Genomic DNA, 15,884 nt, shown 5'->3' with positions numbered 1-15,884 from the left:
AACTGTATGAAACGTTGGGGAAATCCGAAACGTCCACCAGTGTGTAGGGGCACTCTACCTGTAGGGCTAGATCTTGTTCCTAACTGAAATCAAGGGCAGAATCTCTAGTAATTTCTGTGGAAATAAGCCAGAAACAATATATATATAATGGAAAAATCAGTTGCAGAATTAGAGAAATACAACCCTACTATAAAAAAAGCAAGAATTCCCCCCCTTCCCCTTCCTTAACAGGACAATGTTTCAGCATCCCTGTTCATTCATTTCTAGAACACAGGGTGACTATTAAGATGTGTGCAAGACTGGCTGCCTTTCAACCAAAATGAGCTGCCATGTAATGTTCACATCATAAGAGTAAAATTAATTCAGTGTTGTAAAATATTACTATTTCATTATACAAATACACTTGCTCCTTCTCAAGACCTATGAAAGCAACTGCTTCATTTCTGATTAAAGAACTTCTCTACACACATACTTTTGAAGTATATTGATGTTGGCCAGTTATTTCTAGTTCCCAAGTCTGTTTTCACTCCTTCATTCTAATGCAGCTACATATATCGCATTCCAATACAGTCACTGATGTAGTAATATCCCAAAAGTACTGGATGCAAGAAGCCAGGAATTATTATTGTGAATATCAAAATCTAAGTTTAAAACTTTTTCATATTCATTATTGCATTGAAATGATGAATTTTACATAGAAATTGCCCGACTGGGGAAATTGGGAGAGCAGAAATGTAAGTCTACTCCCAGCCAAAAATCTTTATTTTTATTTTGAATTTTATTTATTATGAAGGTTCTGAATACATTGACACTTAAAATAACAGCAGAATGTTTAAAAAGAAAATCTAAACGCTAGAAGCTCAGGAAATTTGCAGGTAAGTTTTCCTTATATTTCTCAAAAAGAACAGGAGTACTTGTGGCACCTTAGAGACTAACAAATTTATTTGAGCATAAGCTTTTGTGGGCTACAGCCCACTTCATCGGATGCATAGAACATATAGTAAGGAGATATATATACAGATACAGAGAATATGAAAAGGTGGGAGTTGTCCTACCAACTCTAAGAGGCTAATTAATTAAGAGAAAAAACTTTTGTAGTGATAATCAAGATAGCCCATTACAGACAGTTGTGGATACAGACTAACGTGGCTGCTACTCTGAAACCTTATCTTTCTGTTCATCTTCCACAAAGAGATTGAAGACCACCAAATATGTCCTATTCATGTCATTCTATTGAACCCTGTATTAGGCTATTAAAGTCATATTCAGGGAATCAAAGTAGTACGGATCCCGGACTGCAAGAGTCAGCTAACAAGGGATCCTAGGTTTCAAACTCAGAGGTTGAGAACTGAATGAAGGGGTGTTGAACAGTCACATTGAGTTTGGTGCATGAGCACCTGAAGAGAAGCTCTTGGGACATGGAAGTGGTTTCTTCCCTGGAATCCCTGCAAAAGGTAGTTGTCTACATGCAGTTTGTTCCTACTACTGTCCAAAGAAACAGGGCTTGTGTAAATTTTTAATTGTGTAATAAATTAACTATGAAATTTCTGACTCCACATCACCAATTTCAGCTCCAAGTGGGAAACTTCCCTGTGAGAGCCTTGAATTTTACCTATGACTCAGCCAGGAGGCAACACCTCTTGTGGAAAGTGACATATAATCCAATGGATAGGACCATTGTTTTACATTTCACTAGACTCACAGGGAAAAGTGTCGCCTATTGAATCATTAGCATCACTTCCTGCAGCACTTCCGAGTTCCCTGAAAATCACTCCAAACATTAGTATGACCCGTCTATTTAATTTATGAGATCTGCACAAAGTAGACAGCAAAAGGCACGATAAAAGTTTTCAAGAGGACAAAATTCAAGAAAATATATTATGACAGAAAAATTACTCAGCATAAACCAGTGTGAAAACATAATCCTCATACAGCCAGAAATGAAAACAAAGATTTTAGATGAAACTGTATATAAATAAGAACACATTATCACCTAATCATAGTTAATTTTCTCTTGCTAATTCATCCAAGGATATAACATCAGGACCTTTTCACAGCCTTACAAATGCAAGCAATACATGGAGAACATCAGCTGATCAAACATACTCTTCTCTGCCAGACAACCATTGCTCTAATAATGAAACTGGGTGAATTGGTGAGGCCGTAATCTGTGAACCAGCACTGTGACAGGATCTCAGGGGTACAACCTGGAATTGTGGGACCACTGTGCCCCCTTAATTCTCCAGCCTGGGCTGTCTCTCACAATGCTTTGCCAGTGACAAGCAGCAAACCCTTCCAGGCACTATCACTCACCCACCAACATGCAGCGGCACACCCAGCTACATTGCATGAATGCTCTCCAAGCCACCCATGAACTATACGCAGGGAAACACCAGCAAGTCTCCCAAGCCCCCATCCTTCCACCGAGAAATATACCGTCTATCACTGCTCAAGACCTTCTCTTGAACACTGCAAACTTATTAATTAGTTTGCCACTTCATCAAAGGAAAGTGGATATGTACCAGCCTTTGTAACCTTATCAGATTCCCCAAGTACTTCAGACAAACTTACTGGTAAGGATAAACCATTAAAATAAGTTTATTAACTACAGAAAGGTAGATGTTAAATGATTATAAATGGTAGGCATAAAGATCGGAGATAGTAACCAAAGAAAATAAAAAGTAAGTACACAGTCTTAATCCTAAACCTTATTAGACTTACCAGTGTTTGGATCATGCAGTTTTTCTCACTGCACTGGATGTTGCAGGCAGGTTACAGTCCTTAATGCACGGGCTGACTTTCCTTCTCAGCCTGGGACCAGTCTCCTCAGCTCAAGTCTTTGTCTTCCCACTGTTCTTGTTGCCTTCAGCGTAGGTGAGGGAGGAGAAGTAATCTCATAATGCCACTGTCCCCTTTTTTAATATCCTCAGTCCTGGAAAGTACTGGTCCAGACAAGTTCTGTTGGCCTTGCTGAGTCACAGAGTTGAGCAAGCCCCATTGTGTGATGCTTGTGCAACTCTCCTACAAAATTATAAATCTCTTGTTTACAACTTCCCTGATGATTAATGGTCATTTAACGCCCGCCTGGCTGTGGGTTGTTGGGATGGTGCCAAATTGGTGTGGCCAGGCTGAATGAATGGTGAGAGCATAACTTGACATGACTTAAACATGGCTGAATGGCTGCAGAGGATCCTGGGAGCAGGTTCCTTTTAAGCAGAAGCAAATTTGATAAAGGATGGCAAAGACTGTGTGTACAATCAATGTTGAACCTATTAGTCAGCAAATATGGGCCCATACGAAAATAAATATCACGTGTATAAAGTTCCAGCATGGAGCACAGGTCGACCTGGTTATAGTGACCTTACAGCAGGAATGTCACACAGAGAGAGTGAATGACTGATGAGTGAGTAAACATGGGTGATCTTCGTTCGGTACCACTACCACCCAGCCCCTTCTAAAATACTAATCAGGTAAAAATTAGTAACCATACGTCCACTGGGCATGCTTTTAAGACGTGTCTCCTTTGGGGAAAAAGAGTATAAGAATCAAGCAAAGTAAATTACTGTGGTTGGGATTCCTTAATTAACTCTTGAAGAAGCAACATTGCTAGACAGAGTAGCCAAACCTCTGCTCTGTGGGCTCAAGTAGGACTGTGAAACAGAGGGCTCTCAAGGCATCGAGGGCCCTGCCTGGAGGAAATCTGAGACAGACCAGAGGGCTGAGAAGAACAGACCAGGAGAAAAGAAGCCGAATATAAAATTGGTAACCATCTTCTCTGTTTGTCAAGCAGGAACTGCGTGAGGCTAGAGCAGGGCCTGTTTGTGTATGTTTGTGAAAGAGAGACTTGTTAAGAGGAATGTATAGCTCTTAATGTATAGCTCTTAATGTCTAACATAGGAGTTATGTGCTTAATATAACCCTTTACTGCTTGTGTAATTCCTTCTCCATAAACTGCTGTGTATTGAAGATAATTACTGTGGACTTTTTTCACTGATATGAAAGTAATCTGCTCCACCGGGAGCCAGTAAAGATCCATTTCAGGGGTAGTAGCACCTCCTATTGTCAACATGGGTCATTCCCTCTGTTGTCACTGAAGAACTAGCAGTGGGCAACTCCCAAACTCACAGCATATTTCAATAACAACCACACAACAACATCTGATAACTTCATACACACTAATGATATACATATTTTGACAGAACAATTGGTTTCAGCATATCATGACCTTTCATATGATATATTACAAGGCATGCTTTGTATGAAATATCACAACCATATTTGAACAATGAATATAGGGGTTACAGGATACTACTCTGAGGTAAGGAAATCAAAGGGGTAGCCGTGTTAGTCTGGATCTGTAAAAAGCGAGCAAGAGTCCTGTGGCACCTTATAGACTAACAGACATTACTTTGAGGTATAGGGTGTCACAGCCTCATTTTGCCTTATCTGAACTTTTGCAAGCTTGTGTTTGACAGAGATAGTATGGCAAAATGATTTAGTTGGTGTTGACACAGTAACACAAGTATCAAGGCACAAAAGAAGCTCTGTCACATCTCAGGGGAGTGAAGGAGAGCATGGACTAGGGGTCAAATTTACTGAAGTTTGAGGTTAGAACCCAAACTTAATCTAACTAATAACCTTTAACAAGTCATCTTCTAAACTAGGTTCGACGGGGACAGGTGAGCAAAGCCCACAGGTAAGTGGGGAACATGGAGACCTGGGAGAGGGTCGGAAACGAGAGGGAGTGTGGGCTATAGGCAGAGAGAAAGGAGGGTCAGGACAAAACTGGGAGGAAAGATCAAACCAGTATCTTTGATGCCTATGTACAAATGCGAGAAGTATGGGTAATAAGCAGGAAGAACTGGAAGTGCTAATAAATAAATACAACTATGACATTGTTGGCATCACTGAAACTTGGTGGGATAATACACATGATTGGAATGTTGGTGTGGATAGGTACAGCTTGCTCAGGAAGGATAGACAGGGGAAAAAGGGAGGAGGTGTTGCCTTATATATTAAAAATGTACACACTTGGACTGAGGTAGAGATGGACATAGGAGACGGAAGTGTTGAGAGTCTCTGGGTTAGGCTAAAAGGGGTAAAAAACAAGGGAGATGTCATGCTAGGAGTCTACTACAGGCCACCTAACCAGGTGGAAGAGGTGGATGAGGCTTTTTTTAAGCAACTAACAAAATCATCCAAAGCCCAAGATTTGGTGGTGATGGGGGACTTCAACTATCCGGATATATGTTGGGAAAATAACACAGCGGGGCACAGACTATCCAACAAATTCTTGGACTGCATTGCAGACAACTTTTTATTTCAGAAGGTTGAAAAAGCTACTAGGGGGAAGCTGTTCTAGACTTGATTTTAATAAATAGGGAGGAACTTGTTGAGAATTTGAAAGTAGAAGGCAGCCTGGGTGAAAGTGATCATGAAATCATAGAGTTTGCAATTCTAAGGAAGGGTAGAAGGGAGAACAGCAAAATAGAGACAATGGATTTCAGGAAGGCAGATTTTGGTAAGCTCAGAGAGCTGATAGGTAAGGTCCCATGGGAATCAAGACTGAGGGGAAAAACAACTGAGGAGAGTTGGCAGTTTTTCAAAGGGACACTATTAAGGGCCCAAAAGCAAGCTATTCCGCTGGTTAGGAAAGATAGAAAATGTGGCAAAAGACCACCTTGGCTTAACCACGAGATCTTGCATGATCTAAAAAATAAAAAGGAGTCATATAAAAAATGGAAACTAGGACAGATTACAAAGGATGAATATAGGCAAACAACACAGGAATGCAGGGGCAAGATTAGAAAGGCAAAGGCACAAAATGAGCTCAAACTAGCTACGGGAATAAAGGGAAACAAGAAGACTTTTTATCAATACATTAGAAGCAAGAGGAAGACCAAAGACAGGGTAGGCCCACTGCTTAGTGAAGAGGGAGAAACAGTATCAGGAAACTTGGAAATGGCAGAGATGCTTAATGACTTCTTTGTTTCGGTCTTCACTGAGAAGTCTGAAGGAATGCCTAACATAGTGAATGCTAATGGGAAGTGGGTAGGTTTAGCAGAAAAATTAAAAAAGAACAAGTTAAAAATCACTTAGAAAAGTTAGATGCCTGCAAGTCACCAGGGCCTGATGAAATGCATCCTAGAATACTCAAGGAGCTGTATCCCTAAAAAGGGAAATAAAAACAACACAGGAAACTTCAGACCAGTTAGTTTAACTTCTGTGCCAGGGAAGATAATGGAGCAAGTAATTAAGGAAATCATCTGCAAACACTTGGAAGGTGGTAAGGTGATAGGGAACAGCCAGCATGGATTTGTGAAGAACAAATCATGTCAAACCAATCTGATAGCTTTCTTTGATAGGATAACGAGCCTTGTGGATAAGGGTGAAGCTGTGGATGTGGTATACCTAGACTTTAGTAAGGTATTTGATATGGTCTCGCATGATATTCTTATTGATAAACTAGGCAAATACAATTTAGATGGGGCTACTATAAGGTGGGTGCATAACTGGCTGGATAACCGTACTCAGAGAGTTGTTATTAATGGTTCCCAGTCCTGCTGGAAAGGCATAACGAGTGGGGTACCGTAGGGGTCTGTTTTGGGACCGGCTCTGTTCAATATCTTCATCAACGACTTAGATATTGGCATAGAAAGTACGCTTATTAAGTTTGCGGATGATACCAAACTGGGAGGGATTGCAACTGCTTTGGAGGACAGGGTCATAATTCAAAATGATCTGGACAAATTGGAGAAATGGTCTGAGTTAAACAGGATGAAGTTTAACAAAGACAAATGCAAAGTGCTCCACTTAGGAAGAAAAAATCAGTTTCACACATACAGAATGGGAAGAGACTGTCTAGGAAGGAGTATGGCAGAAAGGGATCTAGGGGTTATAGTGGACCACAAGCTAAATATGAGTCAACAGTGTGATGCTGTTGCAAAAAAAGCAAACATGATTCTGGGATGTATTAACAGGTGTGTTGTGAGCAAGACACGAGAAGTCATTCTTCCACTCTACTCTGCTCTGGTTAGGCCTCAGCTGGAGTATTGTGTGGAGTAATCTGGGCACCGCATTTTTAAAAAGATGTGGAGAAATTGGAAAGGGTCCAGAGAAGAGCAACAAGAATGATTAACGGTCTTGAGAACATGACCTATGAAGGAAGGCTGAAAGAATTGGGTTTTTTTAGTTTGGAAAAGAGAAGACTGAGAGGGGACATGATAGCAGTTTTCAGGTATTTAAAAGGGTGTCATAAGGAGGAGGGAGAAAACTTGTTCACCTTAGCCTCTAAGGATAGAACAAGAAGCAATGGGTTTAAACTGCAGCAAGGGAGGTCTAGGTTGGACATTAGGAAAAAGTTCCTAACTGTCAGGGTGGTTAAACACTGTAATAAATTGCCTAGGGAGGTTGTGGAATCTCCATCTCTGGAGATATTTAAGAGTAGGTTAGATAAATGTCTATCAGGGATGGTCTAGACAGTATTTGGTCCTGCCATGTGGGCAGGGGACTGGACTCGATGACCTCTCGAGGTCCCTTCCAGTCCTAGAATCTATGAATCATTAGCCAGACAAATATATATCCAAGTCCCTTTTAGTGTTTGAGGTACATACAGGGTTTGGATAGGAGAGGAATGGTTGAAGTCTTCCAGAAGCTCCACATATAAGTCTTGAAGGATAAAACTAAGGGTAAATCATGTGAAAAATGGACTACCTGACAGTGGGAATGCCCCACCTTGCTGATTTTAGAGGAACCTTACTCCATGCAAAACAAAAATTTAGCACATCCTCTTGGGATGAATTGGATAATAGCACCACCAAAGTATACTATAATGGAAAGAATTGTGTTTGTATTATTGGGTTGGAAAAAATTGAGTGGTAGGAAAAGTATACTCAAAGGCCACCTTTACAACAATTATGTGCAATGCAATATTTCAAACCCCCACCATGACTTACTATTTTCTGGTTCATGAAGATAGGGATGTTAACTAGTAGATGCCAATAATGCCCTGAGTTTTAATTTTTCTTTGGGAGTTAATTGGACCAACTCATACCAATGGCTAGCAGGGAATAAGCAAATGAGTCAATTAATTGCAGCAACCCAGACAAAAGTACTAACATGAAGTCTAGCTATTTTGCACAAAGGAACTGAAATTCTAAAAGTATCCAACAAGTAGCTCAACAAATGATGGTGCACCATTGGTATGACATTTTTAGAGGCTGGTCCCCCTCATGGACATCAGTTTTAAATATTATGATTCATCCCATAATTGTTTTCTTTGTACTAATTGGAATAATGTTTGTCATAATGTGTTTTAGGTGCTGTTGGATTAAGAGAATGTACCTCAAATTAAAAGCACAAGCCCAAATTGCTTCGTAATATGTTGCCTTAAAGCAATTACACAAGATGTGACCCATTTAATATATTGATATTAAAGGGTCAAAGTGGGGACAACGTAGGCCAAAAGCCTAATGGGAAGAAATTGTTTCAAGTAAAATTGTACTCCATTTTGTTTATTTTACTCCATTTTGCTAGCTTTTTGTTTATTTTTCTTACTGAGTTTATTTTTTGCTGATTGTGTTAACATTTGTTCTTAGAAGGATAGAAGTTTTATCTCTGCAATTGCTTTATTTACTGTTTGGTGTGAGTGAAGAATGTATGGTAATTAACTGAGAAAGGACAACTGGGCTGGATGGTCAGGAAGACAGTGGAGGAGCCAAGAGGCACCAATTTTATTATCAATCACCCTGATGGCAGATTGACAACACTAAAGCAAAGGCATACACCCCAAGGACGAGATAAGGAGTTGAGCCAAAAGGATGAGATAAGAAACAGCTGCGGATCCTCCCAGTAACAACTCAAAATAATGCTAATTAAGAGCAACCTTGAATACCTCATGATTGACAGCTCTGGTGTGACACAGCAAGGTCCATAGACTTATATGGGAACTTATCACTATAAAGAAGGGTGTATTGCCATGGGACTTTGGATTCGTTCTGCATCGGAGCTTTGAACAGCTCCCCTCCCTCATGTGCAGTTTCAGCTGGCCACTGGAACTGACCGAACAACAGTAAGGAGTGGTAACTATAAAATCCATTTGCAGAACCTTTGGGTGTGTGTGTGTGTGTAATTATAAAATCCAGCTGCAGAACCTTTTGGGGTGGGTGTGTGAGAGAGAGAGAAAGAGAATGGAAGCATATGCTGATTTTAATGCTTAAATTGTACTCTCAATAAATGCGGTGTATTGCCTTATTCCTTTTAGAAAAAAGAACAGGAGTACTTGTGGCACCTTAGAGACTAACAAATTTATTAGAGCATAAGCTTTCGTGGACTACAGCCCACTTCTTCGGATGTATCCGAAGAAGTGGGCTGTAGTCCACGAACCATCCGAAGAAGTGGGCTGTAGTCCACGAAAGCTTATGCTCTAATAAATTTGTTAGTCTCTAAGGTGCCACAAGTACTCCTGTTCTTTTTGCGGATACAGACTAACACGGCTGCTACTCTGAAACCTGTCCTTTTAGAAAGATTCTGTGTGCTTCTTATAAGCATAACAAAACAGAGTCTGACATGGTGCCCATTTGCACTACGAAACAGGTGTCTACTACCAACGTGGATATTTCATGGCCTGGTTACAGCATAGTTAAGATATGTCATGGGGATAGAGCCTAACTGTGCTATACCAGGGTTCCCTGATTTAGTTGTTTTTGGTGGTATATACAGACTCATTAAGTAGCACTGTGGCAGGCTTCAGAAATAATACCTCAGTGATATGAATGGAGCCAGATGATATTTCTCTAGTATTTTAGGATATCAGTCTGCAAAGTCACAGAAGTGACTTTCACATTCAGAAGATTTTCACAGCCAAAAGAGCCTTGGCCCAGTCCACAAAAGTATTTAAGCTCCTAACTTCCATTGAAATTAATAGAAGTTAGGAGCCTAAATACTTTTGCAGATCTGGGGCTTTATTTTTTAAATGAGAGCATACATTCTGCAGAAGCAAGTGAATAAGGCCAAACTTTCAAAGGAAAATGCCCTATTTCCTGTTAGGGTTGCCACTCCTCCTGGTTTGGCTGGGAGCTCCTGGAATCGGAATTGATCTGCTGCAGGCTACTGAAGCCAATCTGGGAGATTTTAGGCTGCTTAAAGTCTGGTGGCGCAGTGAGGCTAAGGCAGGCTCCCTACCTGCCCTGGCTCCACACTGCTCCGGGAAGCAGACAGTATGTCTGACAGCGGCTCCTAGGCTTGGGTTGGCCAAGGGGTCTCTACATGCTGCCCCCACCCCGAGCACTGACTCTGCAGCTCCCATTGGCCAGGAACAGGGAACCTCGGCCAATGGGAGCTGTGGGGGCGATGCCTGCAAGCGGGAGCAGCTCGCAGAGCCGCCTGGCCACGCCTGAGCCTAGGAGCCGCTGCCGGACATGCCGCCGCTTCCGGGAGCCATAGGCGCCAATTTTGTGGGTGCTCCGGGGCTGGCACACCCATGGGGAAAAATTAGTGGATGCTCTGCACCCACCGGCAGCCAAGTTCCCCACCCCACCCCCGCACCTCACCTCCTCCTCTGCTTCCTCCTCCTCCCCTGAGCGCGCCACGTCCCTGCTCCTCCCAGCACTTGCTACCGCCAAACAGCTATAGCAAGCTCTGGGAAGGAGGAGTGGGAACGCGGCGCGCTCAGGGGAGGGGGCAGGGCAGGGGTGGAGTCAGGGCGGGGAGGGGGCAGAAGGGGTCGAGCACCCACCAACGCCATTAGAAGTCGGAGTCTATGCCGGGAGCCACCCGAGGTAAGCACCGCCTGGTTGGAGCCTGCACCCCACATCCCCTCCCATACCCCAAACCCCATCCCAGCCCCCTCCCACACCCAAAATCCTCCCAGAGCCTGCACCCCACACCCACTCTCGCACCTGGGCATCAGATAAACCACTGGCTGGGGGAGGCTAGCCCCCAGCCCTGCCCCTTCCACCCAAGACCCTGCCCCTTCTGCGCACCCCAGAACCCAGAGTTCCCCTGCTGTAGCTGCCGGCCCCCACCCGGGGCCAGTGCAACCCATTAGGTGACCTAGGCGGTTGCCTAGGGCACTACAATTTGGGGGGCGGCGACCGCGGTGGTATTTCGGCGGCAGGACCTTCTGCTGCCTAGGGTGGCAGAAAAGCTGGCGGCGCTCCTGCCCCCGCCCCAGGCTGGCTAGTGCCCGCAGCCCCCCAGCCCTGGAGCGCCAGGAGGGAGATCGCACAGTCTCATTGCAGCCCCCCAGTCCCGGAAAGTGGGCGGCATGGCTCCAGCCCCTGGAGCCGAGCGGCACTGCCAAAATGGGGCCCTAAGGGCGGAGAGTGGGCCGGTCTACACCTGGCTGTTTGGGGAGGCACAGCCTCCCCTACCTGCTGCCCATGCTCCCACCCCCCAACACCCTGCCCCAGCCCAGTGAAAGTGAGTGAGGGTGGGGGAGTGACTGACTGAGGGAGGGGAGCTGGAGTGAGCAGGGGCCTGGCCTCTGGGAAGGGCGGGGCATAGGTGTTTGGGTTTGTGTGATTAGACAGTTGGCAACCCTATTTGTTGTGGATGAGCAAGTGTGTTTGTAAGGCTCTGCCTATTCCAAAATCTCTGTTCTCTGCCAGCACACCAAATGACTTTAGATCAACAGCCTCACCCCCAGAGAAATAAGCTTGCAAAAACTCACTGCCTTATCTGGAATGAAAAACAGAGAATCCCTGAACCTGACAGGGAAAAAATCAACTAAAGATGACTCACATTTAGAACCTAAGCATTCACATTCATTCTGCGTTGGCCTAATTCATCCATCAGTGAGTTCAAAAGACTGGAGTGAGTTCCAAAAGTGACCAAATGCCAGAGAAGTGGTGGGTTTATAGCAGAAAATATACGTTGTATAGGGCCAGATGTTCAGTCACATCAAGGCCTGGTCTACACTAGAAAGTGATACTGGCAAAACTTGCCATTTTGCTACGGTTTATTTTGTCTCCTACTAACTTTTTACGGCATAGTTATTCCATTATTCCCTTTTGTAAATAAATGGTCTTCTCATGCTCTTAACAGATACCAGCTAATGACAAGCTAGTGAAGAAATAATCTAATAAAAGTGTCAGGAGAGAAAGTCACTGATATTAGCCAGACACCCCTTTGAAACATAAGTGACTATTCATCATGCAGAGAGGTCTCATCTTTCAATAGACTTTTTCCACTCATAGCAAGAGATAGTCCTGAATGAGTGATCCTTGTAATGCAGGTATACTATACATTATTTGCTTGCTGGCAGACAAATTATGGCTTTTGTTTTGGTGGCTTCCATGCAAATAGGGACAAATTCTGTAAAGATCAAAGTAGGAGTATATTTCAGGTATATGTATCCTCTTCCTTATTTCCTTTACAATGACCTTGTAATCTTAGCAACTTAATTTTCACACAGATAACATTTATTTCCACCTTGAGAATTTTTGTTGAACACCAGGCTAGGAAACATTTGAGAGACATGTACCTTCTGTGCTTTGTGTTTTATAGCTCCCCTGGGGAGTCTAACAGTGATCATATAAAAAGAAACATAGCAGAAAAGAAAACACTGGTAAAGAAATCTGAGAGAGACAGAGATGACCTCCCTATTTCACATCCTAATAGTTCCAAAAGAAAATATGAAAATTCTTTTCTTTCAGAGACACAGTACTGATGATGGAGAAGATGAGAGTCTGAAATACTGATTGAAGATTCTTAACAAAAATTGTAAGGGGATTTTTCCTTCTATATAGACATGAGAAAAACATCTTTATAGATAAAGCTTGTGTTTTTGCCTTCTGTGACTTTTAGTTTGTAACTATTTCAGAGCACTTTAAAATTATAATAAAACGTATCATACCTCATTAAATTTTGCTTTAATCTTGTGTGTGTGTGTTGAACAATTTGCTCTCATTTACTGCTTATTCACTGTTCCTGTTATAGGATCTTCTTTCCACATTATTAAGTTTGTGCAGCTCTGTCATACTATTATAATTAAGATATCATCACTTCTGGTTAAGGCCCATTTTTTAAAATTTATGTCTAGGCTATATACAAAGAAAATAATCAAAGCATCAATCCATTTTGAGTTTACACTGAAGGAAAAGTACATACATGCTTAATTTGGAAAAGTAACTAAGGCCTGGTCTACTCTACAAAGTTAGGTTGGTGTTAGTCGCCTTGCATTGACCTATGTGTGCAAGTGTCTACACTCAAATTTGTCTCCGGATGACATAAGCACTAGTGACACAATAAAATCTCCTCCCCAAATGGCGTAGAGCCATGGTCGACCTATTAAAATAGTGTAAAGGCTGATCACCTGTGTTAATCCTTAGACCAGGTCTACACTATGAGTTTAGGTCGAATTTAGCAGCATTAGGTCGATTTAACTCTACACCTGTCCACATGACCAAGCCTTTTTTGTTAACTTAAAAGGCTCTTAAAATCTATTTCTGTACTCCTCCCCGGCAAGGGATTTAGGGCTAAAATCGATCTTGCTGGGTCGAATTTCAGGTAGGGTGGACGCAATTAGATGGTATTGGCCTCCGGGAGCTATCCCAGAGTGCTCCATTGTGACTGCTCTGGACAGCACTCTCAACTCAGATGCACTGGCCAGGTAGACAGGAAAAGCCCCAGAAACTTTTTTAATTTCCTGTTTGGCCAGCGTGGCGCGCTGATCAGCACAGGTGACCATGCAGAGCTCATCAGCACAGGCGACAATGGAGTTTCAGAATCACAAAAGAGCTCCAGCATGGACCAAACGGGTGGTACTGGATCTGATCGCTGTATGGGGAGAAGAATCCGTGCAGGCAGAACTCTGTTCCAAAAGACGAAATGCCAATATATTTGCCAAAATCTCCAAGGCATGATGGACAGAGGCTACAACAGGGACACACAGCAGTGCCGCGTGAAAGTTAAGGAGCTGAGGCAAGTCTATCAAAAAACAAAGGATGCAAACAGTAGCTCCAGGTCAGAGCCCCATACATGTCAGTTCTATGATGAGCTGCATGCAATTCTAGTGGTAGCCCCTACCACTAGCCCACCACTGTCCGTTGACACCTGCAAGGGGGGAGTCTCACGCAACAGGGATGAGGAGTTGGAAGATGAGGAGGAGAAGGAGGTTGAGGATAGCGCACAGCAGGCAAGCGGAGAATCCCTTCTCCCCAGCAGCCAGGAACTGTTCATCACCCTGGAGCCAATACCCTCCCAACCTTCCCAAAGTGGGCTCCCGGACCATGAAGCCAGAGAAGGAACCTCTGGGAGTGTATCTTTGTAAATATAATACAGGGTTTAAAAGCAAGCATGTTTAATGATTAATTTACCATGCCAAGCCAGTAGCAAGTAGTCTGGAATCATTGCAGAACAAAACCTTGCAGCGAATGGGCCCGGGCTTTGGCTGTTTGCCTTTGGCTGAAAATAAATCATTCCTGCTGTTAGCCACGCAGTGCGGGGGAGGCCTGTTCATGCTAAACTGTTTGCGTTTGGCTGACGGGAATCTTCCCTGATACTAGACACGTGGTTGGGGAGCGGGGGGAGGTGAAGCGATCATCCCAGAGAATTGGGGGTGGGGTTTGATTGTGCTGCACATTCACCCTAAAACCGCAGCCCCTCCTTTTTAAATGGCCAACCCAACGGCTTTGCTTGGTATGGGAAAGGAGGGTGCTGCTGTTTAAAACCATTCCCACATGTTATGAAGAAGCTGAAACCCTTTGCCTTACCATGGCTGCCTGCAAGCCGAATTCTGTTGCCCAGCCGAGCGTGTGATGTCTCACACCAAACTGGCAGGCATTCAATATAAGAGGGAAAATGCGATCTTGTAGCAAAAGCACATGTGCTATGTAATGTGAATCGCTTGATTCAGTGTGAAATAGTCTTCCTTTTGTTCTCTAAAACTTATCTTTTTTTAAATACTACTCTCCCTTTTTTTTCCTCCCGCAGCTGCAAATGTTTCTATGCTCCTCCTATCATTTCCATCCTAGAGGCTAGCGCAGATTAGAAGGTGAAAAAAACACACTCGCGATGAGATGTTCTCAGAGCTCATGCAGTCCTCCCACACTGAAAGAGTTCAGCAGAATGCGTGGAGGCAAACAATGGCAGAGTCCAGGAAAGCGTTAAATGAACACGATGAGAGAAGAGAGGAGCATGCTGAGAGGAGGCTGGATGCAATGCTGTGGTTAATGGGGGAGCAAACTGACTTGCTCAGGTGTCTTGTGGAGCTGCAGGAAAGGCAGAAGGAGCACAGACCACTACTGCAGCCCCTGTAACTGCCTGCCCTCCTCCCCAAGTTCCATAGCCTCCTCACCCAGATGCTCAAGAACGCGGGGGAGGGGGAGAGGGAGGCTATGGGCACCCAGCCACTCCACCCCAGAGGATTACCCAAGCAACAGAAGGCTGGTATTCAATAAGTTTTGAACTGTAGTGTGGCCTTGTCCTTCCCTCCTCCCCTGCTCCCCAACCACGTGTCTAGTATCAGTGCTTCCCTCCTCATCCACCCCTCCCAGGCTACCTTGCGAGTTTTCCCCCTTTTTGTGTGATGAATTAATAAAGAATGCATGATTTTGAAACAATAATGACTTTATTGCCTCTGAAACTGATGATCAAAGAGGGGAGGTCAGTTGGCTTACAGGCAGGGCCAGCGAAGGAAGCAGGTGCCTGGGGCGGCCAATAGAAAGGGGTGGCAGTCCATCTGTTGTTGGGGCAGCACATCCGGGTCATTGTCGGCAGCACTTTGGCAGCAGCTCAATCGGGTTTTTCTTTTTTTCCCCACTGCTTGGGGTGGCAAAAATGCTGGAGCTGGCCCTGCTTACAGGGAAGTAGAGTCAACCAAGGAGGCGGGTATTCATCAAGGAAAACAAAGAGAACTGTCACACGGTAGCCTGGCCTGTCAT

The 15,884-nt window shown here is 43.7% G+C and overlaps 1 long non-coding RNA gene across 1 annotated transcript; it reads left to right on the top strand.

Annotated features, from left to right (window-relative positions):
- The first annotated feature begins 3,485 nt into the window (after positions 1-3,485).
- LOC128839640 (uncharacterized) lies at positions 3,486-15,519 on the top strand. The gene is made up of 3 exons (XR_008445491.1): positions 3,486-3,762; positions 12,657-12,723; positions 14,935-15,519. It is a non-coding gene; the product is annotated as an uncharacterized LOC128839640 (long non-coding RNA).
- Positions 15,520-15,884: the final 365 nt, after the last annotated feature.

This window comes from Malaclemys terrapin, chromosome 6, assembly GCF_027887155.1.
Source record: "Malaclemys terrapin pileata isolate rMalTer1 chromosome 6, rMalTer1.hap1, whole genome shotgun sequence".
NCBI lineage: Eukaryota > Metazoa > Chordata > Testudines > Emydidae > Malaclemys > Malaclemys terrapin.
This window is presented reverse-complemented; position numbering and strand designations above follow the sequence as displayed.